Source organism: Triturus cristatus, chromosome 1_2, assembly GCF_964204655.1.
Source record: "Triturus cristatus chromosome 1_2, aTriCri1.1, whole genome shotgun sequence".
Lineage (NCBI taxonomy): Eukaryota > Metazoa > Chordata > Amphibia > Caudata > Salamandridae > Triturus > Triturus cristatus.
Genome location: NC_140580.1, coordinates 218,400,552 through 218,415,395, shown reverse-complemented (window position 1 = coordinate 218,415,395; position 14,844 = coordinate 218,400,552).

Below are 14,844 nucleotides of genomic sequence, written 5' to 3'. Positions count from 1 at the left end.
GCTCACTGCATGAGTACTTGGATACTGATTGAATGATTGAGTACTGCACGGAGAGTGCCTGTGTGAATTTATAAGTGTTTGGGTTTTGGCACAGTGAATGGATTTGTACATGGTGCTGAATGGGTCACTAGAGGAGTGCAAGAAGAGCGACAGGGTGTTTGCTGGAAGTGTATGGATACTGATTGGGGAATTGAAGGTGGAAAAGACAAGTGTGTAGGTGGTTAGAGGATTGCATGCATAGTGGATAGGCATTTGAAGCAGTCCATGTGCTATGGCCTGGCTCAATGCATAAGTACTTGGGTACTGACTGAATGATTAGAGTTCTGCAAGGAGAGTGACTGTGTGACTTTATAAGTCGTTGGGTTTTGGCGCAGTGAATGGATTAGTACATGGTGCTGAATGGGTCACTAGAGGAGTGCAAGCGGAGTGACAGGGTGTTTGCTGGAAAAGTATGGATACTGACTGGAGAATTGAAGGTGTGAAAGACAAGTGTGTAGGTGGTTAGAGGACTGCATGAATAGTGGATAGGCATTTGAAGAAGTCCATGTGCTAAGGCCTGGCTCACTGCATAAGTACTTGGGTACTGACTGAATGATTAGAGTACTGCAAGGAGAGTGCCATGGTGAATTTATAAGTGTTTGGGTTTTGGCACAGTTTATGGATTAGTACATGGTACTGAATGGGTCGCTATAGGAGTGCAAGGGGAGTGACAGGGTGTTGGTTGGAAGTGTATGGATACTGACTGGGGAACTGAAGGTGGAAAAGACAAGTGTGTAGGTGGTTAGAGGATTGCATGCATAGTGGATAGGCATTTGAAGAAGTCCATGTGCTAAGGCCTGGCTCACTGCATGAGTACTTGGATACTGATTGAATGATTGAGTACTGCACGGAGAGTGCCTGTGTGAATTTATAAGTGTTTGGGGTTTGGCACAGTGAATGGATTTGTACATGGTGCTGAATGGGTCACTAGAGGAGTGCAAGAAGAGTGACAGGGTGTTTGCTGGAAGTGTATGGATACTGACTGGGGAATTGAAGGTGGAAAAGACAAGTGTGTAGGTGGTTAGAGGATTGCATGCATAGTGGATAGGCATTTGAAGAAGTCCATGTGCTAAGGCCTGGCTCACTGCATAAGTACTTGGGTACTGACTGAATGATTAGAGTACTGCAAGGAGAGTGCCATGGTGAATTTATAAGTGTTTGGGTTTTGGCACAGTTTATGGATTAGTACATGGTACTGAATGGGTCGCTATAGGAGTGCAAGGGGAGTGACAGGGTGTTGGTTGGAGTGTATGGATACTGATTAGGGAATATAAGGTGTGAAAGACAAGTGTGTAGGTGGTTAGAGGACTGCATGCATAGTGGATAGGGGTTTGAAGCAGTGAAGTGCTAACGTCTGGCTCGCTGCATGAGTACTTGGATATTGACAGAATGATTAGATTACTGCAAGGAGAGTGCCATGGTGAAATTATAAGTGTTTGGGTTTTGGCGCAGTGAATGGATTAGTACATGGTGCTGAATGGGTCACTAGAGGAGTGGAAGGGGAGTGACATGGTGCTTACTGGAGTGTATGGACACTGACTGGGGAATTGAATGTGTGAAAGACAAGTGTGTAAGTGGTTAGAGGATTGCATGCATAGTGGATAGGCATCTGAAGCAGTCCATGTGCTATGGCCTGGCTCAATGCATAAGTACTTGGGTACTGACTGAATGATTAGAGTTCTGCAAGGAGAGTGACTGTGTGAATTTATAAGTGGTTGGGTTTTGGCGCAGTGAATGGATTAGTACATGGGGCTGAATGGGTCACTAGAGGAGTGGAAGGGGAGTGACATGGTGCTTACTGGAGTGTATGGACACTGACTGGGGAATTGAATGTGTGAAAGACAAGTGTGTAAGTGGTTAGAGGACTGCATGCATAGTGGATAGGGGTTTGAAACAGTCCATGTGCTAAGGCCTGGCTCGCTGCATGAGTACTTGGATACTGACAGAATGATTAGATTACTGCAAGGAGAGTGCCATGGTGAAATTATAAGTGTTTGGATTTGGCGCAGTGAATGGATTAGTACATGGTGCTGAATGGGTCACTGGAGGAATAGAAGGGGAGTGATATGGTGCTTGCTGGAGTGTATGGATACTGACTGGGGAATTGAATGTGTGAAAGACAAGTGTGTAAGTGGTTAGACGACTGCACGCATAGTGGATAGGGGTTTGAAGCAGTCCATGTGCTAAGGTCTGGCTCGCTGCATGAGTACTTGGATACTGACTGAATGATAAGAGTACTGCAAGGAGAGTGCCATGGTGAATTTATAAGTGTTTGGGTTTTGGCGCAGTGAATGGATTAGTACGTGGTGCTTAATGAGTCACTAGAGGAGTGCAAGAGGAGTGACAGGGTGTTTGATGGAGGTGTATGGATACTGACTGGAGAATTGAAGGTGTGAAAGACAAGTGTGTTGGTGGTTACAGGAATGCATGCATAGTGGATAGGTGTTTGAAGCAGTCCATGTGCTAAGGCCTGGCTCAGTGCATGAGTACTTGGGTACTGACTGAATGATTAGAGTACTGCAAGGAGAGTACCTGGGTGAATTTATAAGTGTTTGAGTTTTGGTGCAGTGAATGTATTAGTACATGTAGGAGAGTGGCATCGACTGCATAGTTGCTCCCAACTTTTTGCTGATGTTTTGACTGTTTTCTGACTCTATCCAGGCTGTGGCCCTGCTATCCAGGACCCCAGCCTATCTGCTTCTTCTCTAAACTGATGTGAGTACCCTAGGTACATCCCAATTGGATACTGAGGACACCCTATCAGCCCCTTGTAGATGGTACCCTAGGTACCCAGGCCATGGGTACCTAGGGCAAATAAATAAATGGGTCCCTCAGAGGCCTACCAGGGGCTGCAGCACTTAGTGTGCCACCCCTGGGACAGCCATACAAACTGACACCACCAGACCACTACTGTAGTCTGGGTAAGGTGGTGCTTGCACCCCTTACAGGGATATAGGTATCCTGTATCCCACTTAATACAACACATATATCCTCATAGGTCACCCCTAAGGCAGGCCTTGCTAATCCTACAAGGCAGGGTGCTGAGATATATGTGAGGGGGAACCCCTACCTGAGTAGGGACCCTCTGCAACCTTTCTAAAACTATTGCTGGGTTGTTTGTAGTGCAGCCATACCATATACTCGTAACCGTATTATAAGTAATCGCGATAGCGTGATAACTTGAGAGTGGCTCCACAGAACCATGTCGTGTTTGATGTCAAACATGTAGGAATCATACCCCCAATCCAACCATGGGAGTGAGGGCATGATTCCCCCCTGCTAGAGGGGCGATATGGTAAAAGCGGCTGATTTTAGACACCAATTTAAAAGTACACCGCCTCAAACCGGTTCTGGGGCGTCCTGTCCCCTGCCCAGGTGGGAAAACACACAAAGGGGAGAGGGTGTAGCCACCCTTTCCTGCCTGAACTCTCATTGGTGGGCTCTGATCTAGACACTCCCCTAATCCTTGGATAAAGTTGAGTACAGGGTCCCCAGAGCCTCAGATTAATCTTGGACTTCACAGACTTGAACCTTCGACTTGCTGCCGCACAGCTGAATGAAGAAATCTCCCTTGGGGTAAAAGGAGTTACCCCCCAGCTTGGCAGGCACCTGAAACACTGCGAGTGACCCAGTTGGAACTCTGCAGCTCCTACGGACAACGAAGACTTCTGCCTATCTTGAGATGGGTTTCCAGGCATCCCAGAGGCCAGTGAGTGTGCACAGCAAAGCTCAGCACCGTGGACCCCGTGGGGGCCGAGATCCCCAATACCCCAAGACACCGGCCACCTCTTGCACAGCACACGACCCCGACCAGTGGGGAAGTTGTGCTTTGGCCCATTATTGAGCCAACCTCTCAGCAAAAGATCGACACCCTAGCCCGCTCCGGCGACCCGTGGGCGCATTTTTACGCACGCCAAATTGCTGCCTCCCGTGGTCCCTTGTCTCTCAACTGGTGGGCCCTAGCGGAGGTCAATCCTCACTTTAAAGGGCTCCCCTGGTTGCTCCAGGCCTGCTCTACAGTCTCCTTGCTGGAGACCTTGCTCAGACCTCATGGGTCTGCACCAGTAGCTGTTTTGTGATTCTTGCGTGGGTTGCGGTTGCCAAGGCTTAGGGGATCCAATCCGGACACTAACACCGCAGCAACCCTCATCCTTTGTGGGCCAGTCACCCTCCAGAAGCTGGCCTTCCTTGAAGCCTCCTGGACCCCGTGCCTGATGATCCAAGCTACCCATCTTCCACCTGGAAGCACCCGACATTGAAGGGCTCTTTCTCCTGAGCCCCCTGGTCACTGTGCCGTGACCCAGACTCTGTCCCCTCTGCTTTCAGGTCCTTACCTTCAAGATCTACATCTTCAATCTGCACGACATCGACGACACTTCACTCCAGCAGCAGTTCTTCACCTTTTCCCATTGAAAACGAGATCGCGACCCGACATCGAAAACAACCTATGCACCTGGCTTCCCTGGGGCAGGTAACAGTGGTACCTCGGTACTGTCATGGGTGTGGACCCTCCAAGAGCTTAACTCTAAGCTGCTGAACTTGAACTCCTGCTAGAAGTGTTTTAATTCTTGCAATTTCCAACCACGACATTCTCCATAGGGTTTAATGGAGATCCCGACAGTAGTTTATACCACTGCACGCGTCTCCCGTGGGCCCCCCTCCTCACTACCTTGGCTGGGTTCTTAAGGGGCCAGCGACCCTAAGTGCCCTAGGCACTGTCTGTAGAATTGTCGTGGTTCTTATACCACTTTTTTAATATATGGTTTAGTCCCCCCCTGGGGCCCTATGATTCCAGTGCTATTTATTGTAACTATCAATGTTTGTTTGAATTGTATCCTTACCTCTAGTTTCATAAAGAGACTAGGGGAATTATTCTTAGAATAAATACATATGTTTTATATATATACCTGTGTGGACTACTCTTTCATTTGGTTATTCAAGAGGTTATCTATGGCAAAACAATAAGCTTAACACTCTTTCAAGACTTAGCCTGGAGGCTGCTCTCCGCAGCTACCACTAGGATAGCTTTCTTTAAAGGTTGTCTTTTAACCTATCACCATAAGAGTCGAATTGGACTGGTGCAAGGTGTCCCTTATAACTAGTGGACAGCAGATGCCAGGCCAACTTCTCACATTGGTGTGCAGCGGTTGGATTCAAGATTGCCATTGTTTTACCAGATAACAAATTGAATTTCTAAAGTGAAAGCCACTTTGGTACTAAAGGTACATATAAATTAAGCTTAGAATACAATAAGTTCTACTGAACTTGGAGTTGTGTGTAGAGGGCTTAGCACACCTTGACTACAACTCAAGAAAGGGTTCAGTAGGCCACACCTAGTGTAGGGAGATACAACAATCCACTACACTAGAAATGTCTTCAGGATCAGGAGCCCATAAGGCCCTGGAAGGACCTTCAAAGGTCCCAGTCGACAGGTATGACAAACTCACTTTTGCTGAGCTTAGGGAGATGTGCACTGCTAGACATTTAAAGACAACCAAAGGTGCCAATACTCAACGTCGCAGAGAAATTCTGCTCATTGCAGACTTCAAGCAGACTTTAGTGTCTGATGGGGTAGACAGGTTGGGTGGGCATCCCACAGAAGAGGACACCCAGGTGGTGGACTCTGATGAGGACCAGGAAGAGGATAATGAACTTGACCTGGATGAACCAGACCACTCACAACATGGAGGTGATGGCCCAAGAGGCACTCCCTCCATCCCTAATGGGAGAGTGGTGGATCCAAACAGAATGGACAGATCCCCCTCAGAGGAATCTAACCATTCTAGGAGATCCAAAGGGACCTCTGCCTCTTCCCAGAGAAGAGAGTCCTCCCAAGAGAGGAAAAGCAGACTGATCCAGTTTGAGCAAGCTAAGCTTCAGCTCAGGAGAGAACAGTTAGCATTAGACAGCGAGTCCCTGGAGCTTCAGAAAGCTTCAAGAAAGTGGGGTCTAGAGGCCCCTGGTGGCAGTAATAATACCCCTAGAGTTAGAGAGAAAGCTCCTGACCATAGGAACCTGCATAAGATTGTGCCCCCCTATCGGTCAGGGGATGATATCCATAAATGGATCACTGCACTTGAAAGGGCCTGTAAAGTTCAAAGGGTCCCAGTAGATCAGTGGGCAGCGATCATATGGCTGTCCTTTGCTGACAAAGAAGGAGACAAGCTCCTCTCTGTTAGGGAAGAGGATGCAGATGATTATTATATCTTGAAAAATGCTTTGATAGATGGGTTTGGTCTAACCACTGATCAATACAGGTTAAATATCAGAGATACCCAGAAAGCACTAAATCAAGATTGGGTAGACTTTGTAGATTGTGCTACCAAGGCTCTGGATGGTTGGTTAAATGGCAGTAAAGTAAATTATTATCAAGGATTGTACAATCTCATCATGAGGGAGCAGATTCTTAATAACTGTCAAAATCAACTATTGCATCAGCACCTGGTGGACTCAGATCTGACCTCTCCCCAAGAATTGGGAAAGAAGGCAGACAAATGGGTCAGAACCAGGATCAAGCAAAAGGTCCAGCCCTTGGGGGGTGCAACTAAAAAGGAAGATGCCAAAAACTCTGAGAAGGGTGAGGAAAAGGGAAAAGACCAGCAGTCTTGAACAGGCCCCCAAAAAGCAGCATCTGATAATTCCCAATCCAACAAAGCTAAACAGCCAAGGAAGCCATGGTGTAAAATCTGTAAACAGAAAACCCATTGGACTTCAGACTGTAATAAGGCCAAAGACTCCACAAGTACCACTACACCTGCCCCTAAGGCACCTGTTCCCCCTAGTCCAGCTATTGGTGGTGGTACACAGAACAAGGGTACAGTAGGGTTGACCCTGGGATCTGGAGAGGACTCTGGCCTAGTCAGAATGCCTACTCAGGCTGTATTGGTTTGTGATGGGGACCTGTCCCTATTTGTGAGTCCCAGTGGTCTGGGCAAATACAAGCAACAGCCTAGGATAAATGGAAGGGAGTCTCTAGCATCCAGGGACACAGGGGCTAGTGTCACCATGGTGACTAAGGACCTTGTGGTTCCTAGCCAAATCATACTTGGAGAAACTTACCAGGTGACCAATGCGAGCAATGTCAGTACTAACCATGCTCTGGCAGTTGTTAACTTTTCTTGGGGAGGGTTAACTGGCCTAAAGAAGGTTGTGATGAGTGCAGACCTACCAGTAGAATGTTTGCTAGGGAATGATTTGGAGACCTCAGCATGGGCTGAGGTGGAGCTGACTACTCATGCAGTAATGCTGGGTATTCCTGCAGAAGTGTTTGCCCTGACAAGGTCAAAAGCTAAGCTGACAGAAACTGAACAGGCCTTGGAGCCTGGAAAAATGGACCAAGGACCTTCCAAGAGAAGGAGTAGCAGGGGAAAGGCAGTGCCTCCCCCCTAGGATCAGTCTGAAGAGACTCTTATAGCAGAAGAGGATCTGACACCTGAAGAAGGAACTGTCTCAGATGAACTTGAACCTGATCGGGTTGAGTTCTTGGGGACAGGGGGACCTTCTAGGGCAGACTTGAGCCTGGAGCAGCAGAGCTGCCCCCACTCTTGAACCCATCAGGCAGCAGGCTGCTGCTGAGGCTGCTGGGAATGCTGGTGGAACCCATAAAATATATTGGGATGATGGACTCCTTTACTCTGAGGGTCGAGACCCCAAGCCTGGTGTAGCCAGGAGGTTGGTCATACCTCAGAAGTTTAGGGGTTTCCTGCTCACACTAGCCCATGATATTCCCTTAGCAGGACACCTAGGCCAAAATAAGACTTGGGACAGACTTGTCCCTCATTTTCATTGGCCTCAGATGAGTGAGGACTGTAAGAGCTTTTGTAGCTCTTGCATTACCTGCCAGGCCAGTGGCAAGGCAGGTAAATCCACAAAGGCCCCCCTGATACCACTACCTGTGGTGGGGGTTCCCTTTGAACGGGTAGGGATTGACATTGTTGGTCCCCTTGACCCACCAACAGCATATGGGCACAGGTTTATTCTGGTGTTAGTAGATCATGCCACCAGATACCCAGAAGCTATTCCCCTTAGGACCATCACAGCACCTGTGGTGGCAAGGGCCCTCCTGGGAATCTTTTCCAGGGTGGGTTTCCCTAAGGAGGTTTTGTCTGACCGAGGTACAAACTTTATGAGTAGCTACCTCAAGGCAATGTGGAAGGAGTGTGGTGTTAACAACAGGTTCACCACCCCTTATCATCCTCAATGCAATGGGCTTGTTGAGAAATTCAACAAGACCCTAAAGGGTATGATCAAAGGGCTCCCAGAAAAGCTTAGGCGAAAATGGGATGTTCTTCTGCCCTGCCTTCTCTTTGCATACAGGGAGGTGCCACAGAAGGGGGTTGGTTACAGCCCTTTTGAACTTTTGTTTGGTCACCCTGTCAGAGGGCCACTCTGTCTAGTGAAGGAGGGATGGGAGTTACCTCTCAAACCCCCTAAACAGGATATTGTGGACTATGTACTTGGTCTCCGCTCCCGGATGGCTGAGTACATGAAGAAGGCGACAAAAAACCTTGAGGCAAGTCAGGAATTGCAAAAAGCCTGGCATGACCAAAAGGCTGTACTGATGGTGTACCAGCCAGGACAGAAGGTATGGGTGTTGGAGCCAGTGGCCCAGCAGCCCTCCAAGACAAATGGAGTGGACCCCATACCATATTGTAAAAGAAGGGAGAGGTCACCTACTTGGTGGACCTTGGCACTCCCAGAAGTCCCCACAGGGTACTTCATGTAAACAGACTAAAACCATATGTGGACAGGGCTGACATGGGCTTGCTCATGGCAACAGATGAGGGACAGGAGGAAGAGAGTGACCCTCTCTCAGACCTGCTCTCTCACAACCCTGGTGATGGGTCAGAAGATGGTGTAACCTTGGCAGGCAGCCTCACTGCCCAGCAACAGTCTGACTGCAGACAAGTTCTCCAGTTATTCAGGCATATGTTTTCACTGACTCCAAGTCAGACAACCTGGTGCACTCATGAAGTGGACACTGGAGACAGTCTGCCTGTGAAGAATAAGATCTACAGGCAACCTGACCATGTCAGGGACTGCATAAGAACAGAAGTCCAAAAGATGTTGGAATTGGGAGTTATTGAGCCCTCAGACAGCCCTTGGGCTAGCCCAGTAGTCCTGGTACCCAAACCTCACACCCAAGATGGCAAGAGAGAGATGAGGTTCTGTGTAGACTACAGAGGACTCAATGCAGTCACTAGGACGGATGCACATCCCATTCCCAGAGCAGATGAGCTCATAGATAAATTGGCCTCAGCCAAATATCTGAGCACAGTTGATCTGACAGCTGGCTACTGGCAGATAAGGTTAGCTGAATCTGCAAAAACCAAAACTGCATTTTCTACCCCTGGTGGGCACTATCAATTTATTGTAATGCCCTTTGGTTTGAAAAATGGACCTGCCACTTTTCAAAGGTTGGTGAACCAAGTCCTCTCAGGCCTGGATGACTTTAGTGCAGCATATCTAGATGATATTGCTATCTTCAGCTCCACCTGGGAAGATCACCTGCTCCACCTGAGGAAAGTTTTGGAAGCCCTGCAAAAGGCAGGACTCACTATCAAGGCTACTAAGTGCCAGATAGGGCAGAGTCAGGTTGTGTACCTGGGCCACCTTGTAGGTGGAGGCCAGGTTCAACCACTACAGAGCAAAATCCAGACCATCATGGACTGGGTTGCTCCAACCACCCAGACTCAGGTCCGAGCTTTCTTAGGCCTGACTGGTTATTACAGAAGATTTGTAAAGGGATATGGATCCATTGTGACCCCCTTAAATGACTTAACCTCTAAGAGGATGCCCAAGAAAGTTCAGTGGACTGTTAGCTGTCAGAAAGCTTTTGATGACCTAACACAGGCAATGTGCTCTGCTCCTGTGCTCCAAAGCCCCAACTACTCCAAAGAATTCATAGTTCAAACTGATGCTTCTGAGGTGGGGGTAGGTGCTGTATTATCACAACTGAATGAAGAGGGCCAGGATCAACCAGTAGCTTTTATTAGTAGAAGGTTGACCCCCAGAGAGAAACGTTGGTCAGCTATAGAGAGGGAGGCCTTTGCTGTGGTCTGGGTCTTGAAGAAGCTGAGGCCATACTTGTTTGGCACTCACTTCATTGTTCAAACCGACCATAAGCTCCTCCTATGGCTAAAACAGATGAAGGGTGAAAACCCCAAACTACTCAGGTGGTCCATTTCCCTACAGGGGACGGACTTTACAGTGGAACATAGACCTGGGAGCAACCATGCCAATGCAGATGGGCTCTCCAGATATTTCCACTTAGAACATGAAGACTCAACTGGTCAAGGTTAGTTTAATGTCCCTGCGTTTGGGGGGGGGGGATTATGTAGAGAGTGGCATCGACTGCCTAGTTGCCCCCAACATTTTTCTGATGTTTTGACTGTTTTCTGACTCTAGCCAGGCTGTGGTCCTGCTATCCAGGACCCCAGCCTATCTGCTTCCTCTCTAAACTGATGTGAGTACCCTAGGTACATCCCAATTGGATACTGAGGACACCCTATCAGCGCCTTGTAGATGGTACCCTAGGTACCCAGGGCATGGGTCCCTCAGAGGCCTACCAGGGGCTGCAGCACTTAGTGTGCCACCCCTGGGACGGCCATACAAACTGACACCACCAGACCACTACTGTAGTCTGGGTAAGGTGGTGCTTGCACCCCTTACAGGGATATAGGTATCCAGTATCACACTTAATACAACACATATATCCTCATTGGTCACCTCTAAGGCAGGCCTTGCTAATCCTACAAGGCAGGGTGCTGAGATATGTGTGAGGGGGTACCCCTACCTGAGTAGGGCCCCTCTGCAACCTTCGTAAAACTATTGCTGGGTTGTTTGTAGTGCAGCCATACCATATACTCTTAACCGAATTATAAGTAATCGCGATAGCGTGATAACTTGAGAGTGGCTGCACAGAACCATGTTGTGCTTGGGGTCAAACATGTAGGAATCATACCCCCAATCCAACCATGGGAGTGAGGGCATGATTCCCCCCTGCTAGAGGGGCGATATGGTAAAAGCGTCAGATTTTAGACACCAATTTAAAAGTGTACACGTAGTACAAAATGGATGCTACCCGCCACCCACACGACTCTGGCTGCCTGGTGCTGGGCAGAACTCCAGCCACGGCAGCTGGACAATAGGGATCTTGTTGCAGGGAGGTGCTCCCACCCCCCCAGACAGACTATGTGGATTGGAACTGGGTGGGTGCACCATAGGATGTCTTTCAGACTTGCACGTAGGCTTCTCCAGTGCCTACTTCTGCATACATCGCCTCAAACCAGTTCAGGGGCATCCTGTCCCCTGCCCAGGCAGGAAAACACACAAAGGGGAGAGGGTGTAGCCACCCTTTCCCACATGAACTCTCATTGGTGGGCTCTGATCTAGGCACTCCCCTAATCCTTGGATAAAGGTGAATACAGGGTCCCCAGAGCCTCAGATTAATCTTGGACTTCACAGACTTGAACCTTCTACGTGCTGCCGCACAGCTGAATGAAGAAATCTCCCTTGGGGTAAAGGAGCTACCCCCCTGCTTGGCAGGCACCTGAAACACTGCAAGTGACCCAGTTGGAACTCTGCTGCTCCTACGGACAACAAAGACTTCTGCCTACCTTGAGGTGGGTTTCCAGGCATCCTGGAGGCCAGTGAGTGTGCAGAGCAAAGCTCAGCACCATGTACCCCGTGGGTGCTGAGATCCCCAATACCCCAGGACACCGGCCACCTCTTGCACAGCACTCGACCCTGACCAGTGGGGAAGTTGTGCTTTGGCCCATTATTCAGCCAACCTCTCAGCATCATCTGTGCCAAAGATCAACACCCTAGCCCACTCCGGCAACCCATGGGCGCATCTTTACGCATGCCAAATTGCTGCCTCCTGCGGTTCCTTGTCTTCCAACTGGTGGGCCCTAGCAGAAGTCAATCCTCACTTTAAAGGGCTCCTCCGGTTGCTCCAGGCTTGCTCTGCAGTCTCCTCACTGAAGACCTTGCTCAGACCTCTTGGGTCTGCACCAGTAGCTGTTTTGTGGTTCTTGCATGGGTTGTGTTTGTCAAGGCTTAGTGAATCTAACCCGGACACAAACACCGCAGCAACCCTCATCCTTCATGGGACAGTTGCCCTCCAGAAGATGGCCTTCCTTGAAGCCTCCTGGACCCCGTGGCTGACGATCCAAGCTACCCATCTTCCACCTGGAAGCACCCAACATTGAAGGGCTCTTTCTCCTGAGCCCCTGGTCACTGTGCCGTGACCCAGACTCTGTCCCCTCTGCTTTCAGGTCCTTACCTTCAAGATCTACATCTTCAATCTGCACGACATCGACAACGCTTCACGCCAGCAGCAGTTCTTCACCTTTTCCCATTGAAAACAAGATCGCGACCCGACATCGAAAACGACCTATGCACCCGGCTTCCCTGGGGCAGGTAACAGTGGTACCTCGGTACTGTCATGGGTGTGGGCCCTCCAAGAGCTTAACTCTAGGCTGCTGAACTTGAACTCCTGCTAGAAGTGTTTTAATTCTTGCAATTTCCAACCGCGACATTAGGGTTTAATGGAGATCCCGACAGTAGTTTATACCACTGCACGTGTCTCCCGTGGGCCCTCTTCCTCACTACCTTGGGTGGTTTCTTAAGGGGCCAGCGACCCTAAGTGCCCTAGGCACTATCTGTAGAATTGTCTTGGTTCTTATACCACTTTTTTAATATATGGTTTGGTCCCCCCATGGGGCCCTATGATTCCAGTGCTATTTATTGTAACTATCAATGCTTGTTTGAATTGTATCTTTACCTCTAGTTTCATAAAGATACTAGTGGAATTATTCTTAGAATATATATTTTATATATATATCTGTGTGGACTACTCTTTCATTTGGTTATTCAACATGTTATCTATGGGAAAACAATAAGCTTAACACTCCTTCAAGACTTAGCCTGAAGGCTGCCCTCCACAGCTACCACTAGGATAGCTTTCTTTAAAGATTGTCTTTTAACCTATCACCATAAGAGTTGAATTGGACTGGTGCAAGGTGTACCCTATAACTAGTGGACAGCATATGCCAGGCCAACTTCTCACAGTACATGGTACTGAATGAGTCAATAGAGGAGTGCAAGGGGAGTGACAGTGTATTTGCTGGAGTGTATGGATACTGACTAGGGAATTGAAGGTGTGAAAGACAAGTGTGTAAGTGGTTCGAGGACTACATGCATAGTGGATAGGGGTTTGAAGCAGTCCATGTGCTAAGGCATGGCTCACTACATGAGTACTTGGATACTGACTGAATGATTAGAGTACTGCAAGGAGAGTGCCATGGTGAATTTATAAGTGTTTGTGTTTTGGCGCAGTGAATTGATTAGTACATGGTGCTGAATAGGTCACTGGAGGAGTGCAAGGGGAGTGACAGGGTGTTTGCTGGAGTGTATGGATGCGGACTAGGGAATTGAAGGTGTGAAAGACAAGTGTGTAGGTGGTTAGAGGACTGCATGCATAGTGGATAGGCATTTGAAGCAGTCCATGTGTTAAGGCCTGGCTCGCTGCTCGAGTACTTGGCTACTGACTGAATGATTAGAATACTACAAGGAGAGTACCTGGGTGAATTTATAAGTGGTTGAGTTTTGGCGCAGTGAATGGATTAGTACATGGTGTTGAATGGGTCACTAGAGGAGTGCAAGGGAATTGAAGGTGTGAAAGACAAGTGTGTTGGTGGTTAGAGGACTGCATGCGTAGTGGATAGGAGTTTGAAGCAGTCCATGTGCTAAGGCCTGGCTAACTGCATAAGTACTTGGGTACTGACTGAATGATAAGAGTATTGCAAGGAGAGTGCCTGCGTGAATTTAGACATGGCTGGGTTTTGGCGAGTGAATGTGTTTGTACATAGAGCTGAGTGGGTCACAGGAGGAGTGCAAGGGGAGTGACAGGGTGTTTGCTGGAGTGTATGTATACTGACTGGGGAATTGAAGGTGTGAAAGACAAGTGTGTAGGTGGTTAGAGGACTGCATCCATAGTGAAAAGGCGTTTGAAGCAGTCCATGTGCTAAGGCCTGGCTCACTGCATGAGTACTTGGGTGCTGACTGAATGATTAGAGTACTGCAAGGAGAGTGCCTGGGTGAATTTATAAGTGGTTGGGTTTTGGCGCAGTGAATGGATTAGTACATGCTACTGAATGGGTCACTAGAGGAGTGCAAGGGGAGTGACAGGTTGTTTGCTGGAGTTTATGGATACTGACTAGGGAAATGAAGGTGTGAAACACAAGTGTGTAGGTGGTTAGAGGACTGCATGCATAGTGGATAGGCATTTGAAGCAGTCCATGTGCTAAGGCCTGGCTCGCTGCTCAAGTATTTGGCTACTGACTGAATGATTAGAGTACTACAAGGAGAGTGCCTGGGTGAATGTATACGTGGTTGGGTTTTGGTGCAGTGAATGGATTAGTACATGGTGCTGAATGGGTCACTGGAAGAGTGCAAGGGGAGTGACAGGGTGTTTGCTGGAGTGTATGTATACTGACTGGGGAATTGAAGGTGTGAAAGACAGGTGTGTATGTGGTTAGAGGACTGCATGCATGGTGGATAGGCATTTGAAGCAGTCCATGTGCTAAGGCCTGGCTCACTGCATGAGTACTTGGGTACTGACTGAATGATTAGATTGCAGCAAGGAGAGTGCCTGGGTGAATTTATAAGTGTTTGGGTTTTGGCGCAGTGAATGGATTAGTACATGGTACTGAATGGGTCACTAGAGGAGTGCAAGAGGAGTGACAGGGTGTTTGCTGGAGTGTATGGATACTGACGAGGGAATTGAAGGTGTGAAAGACA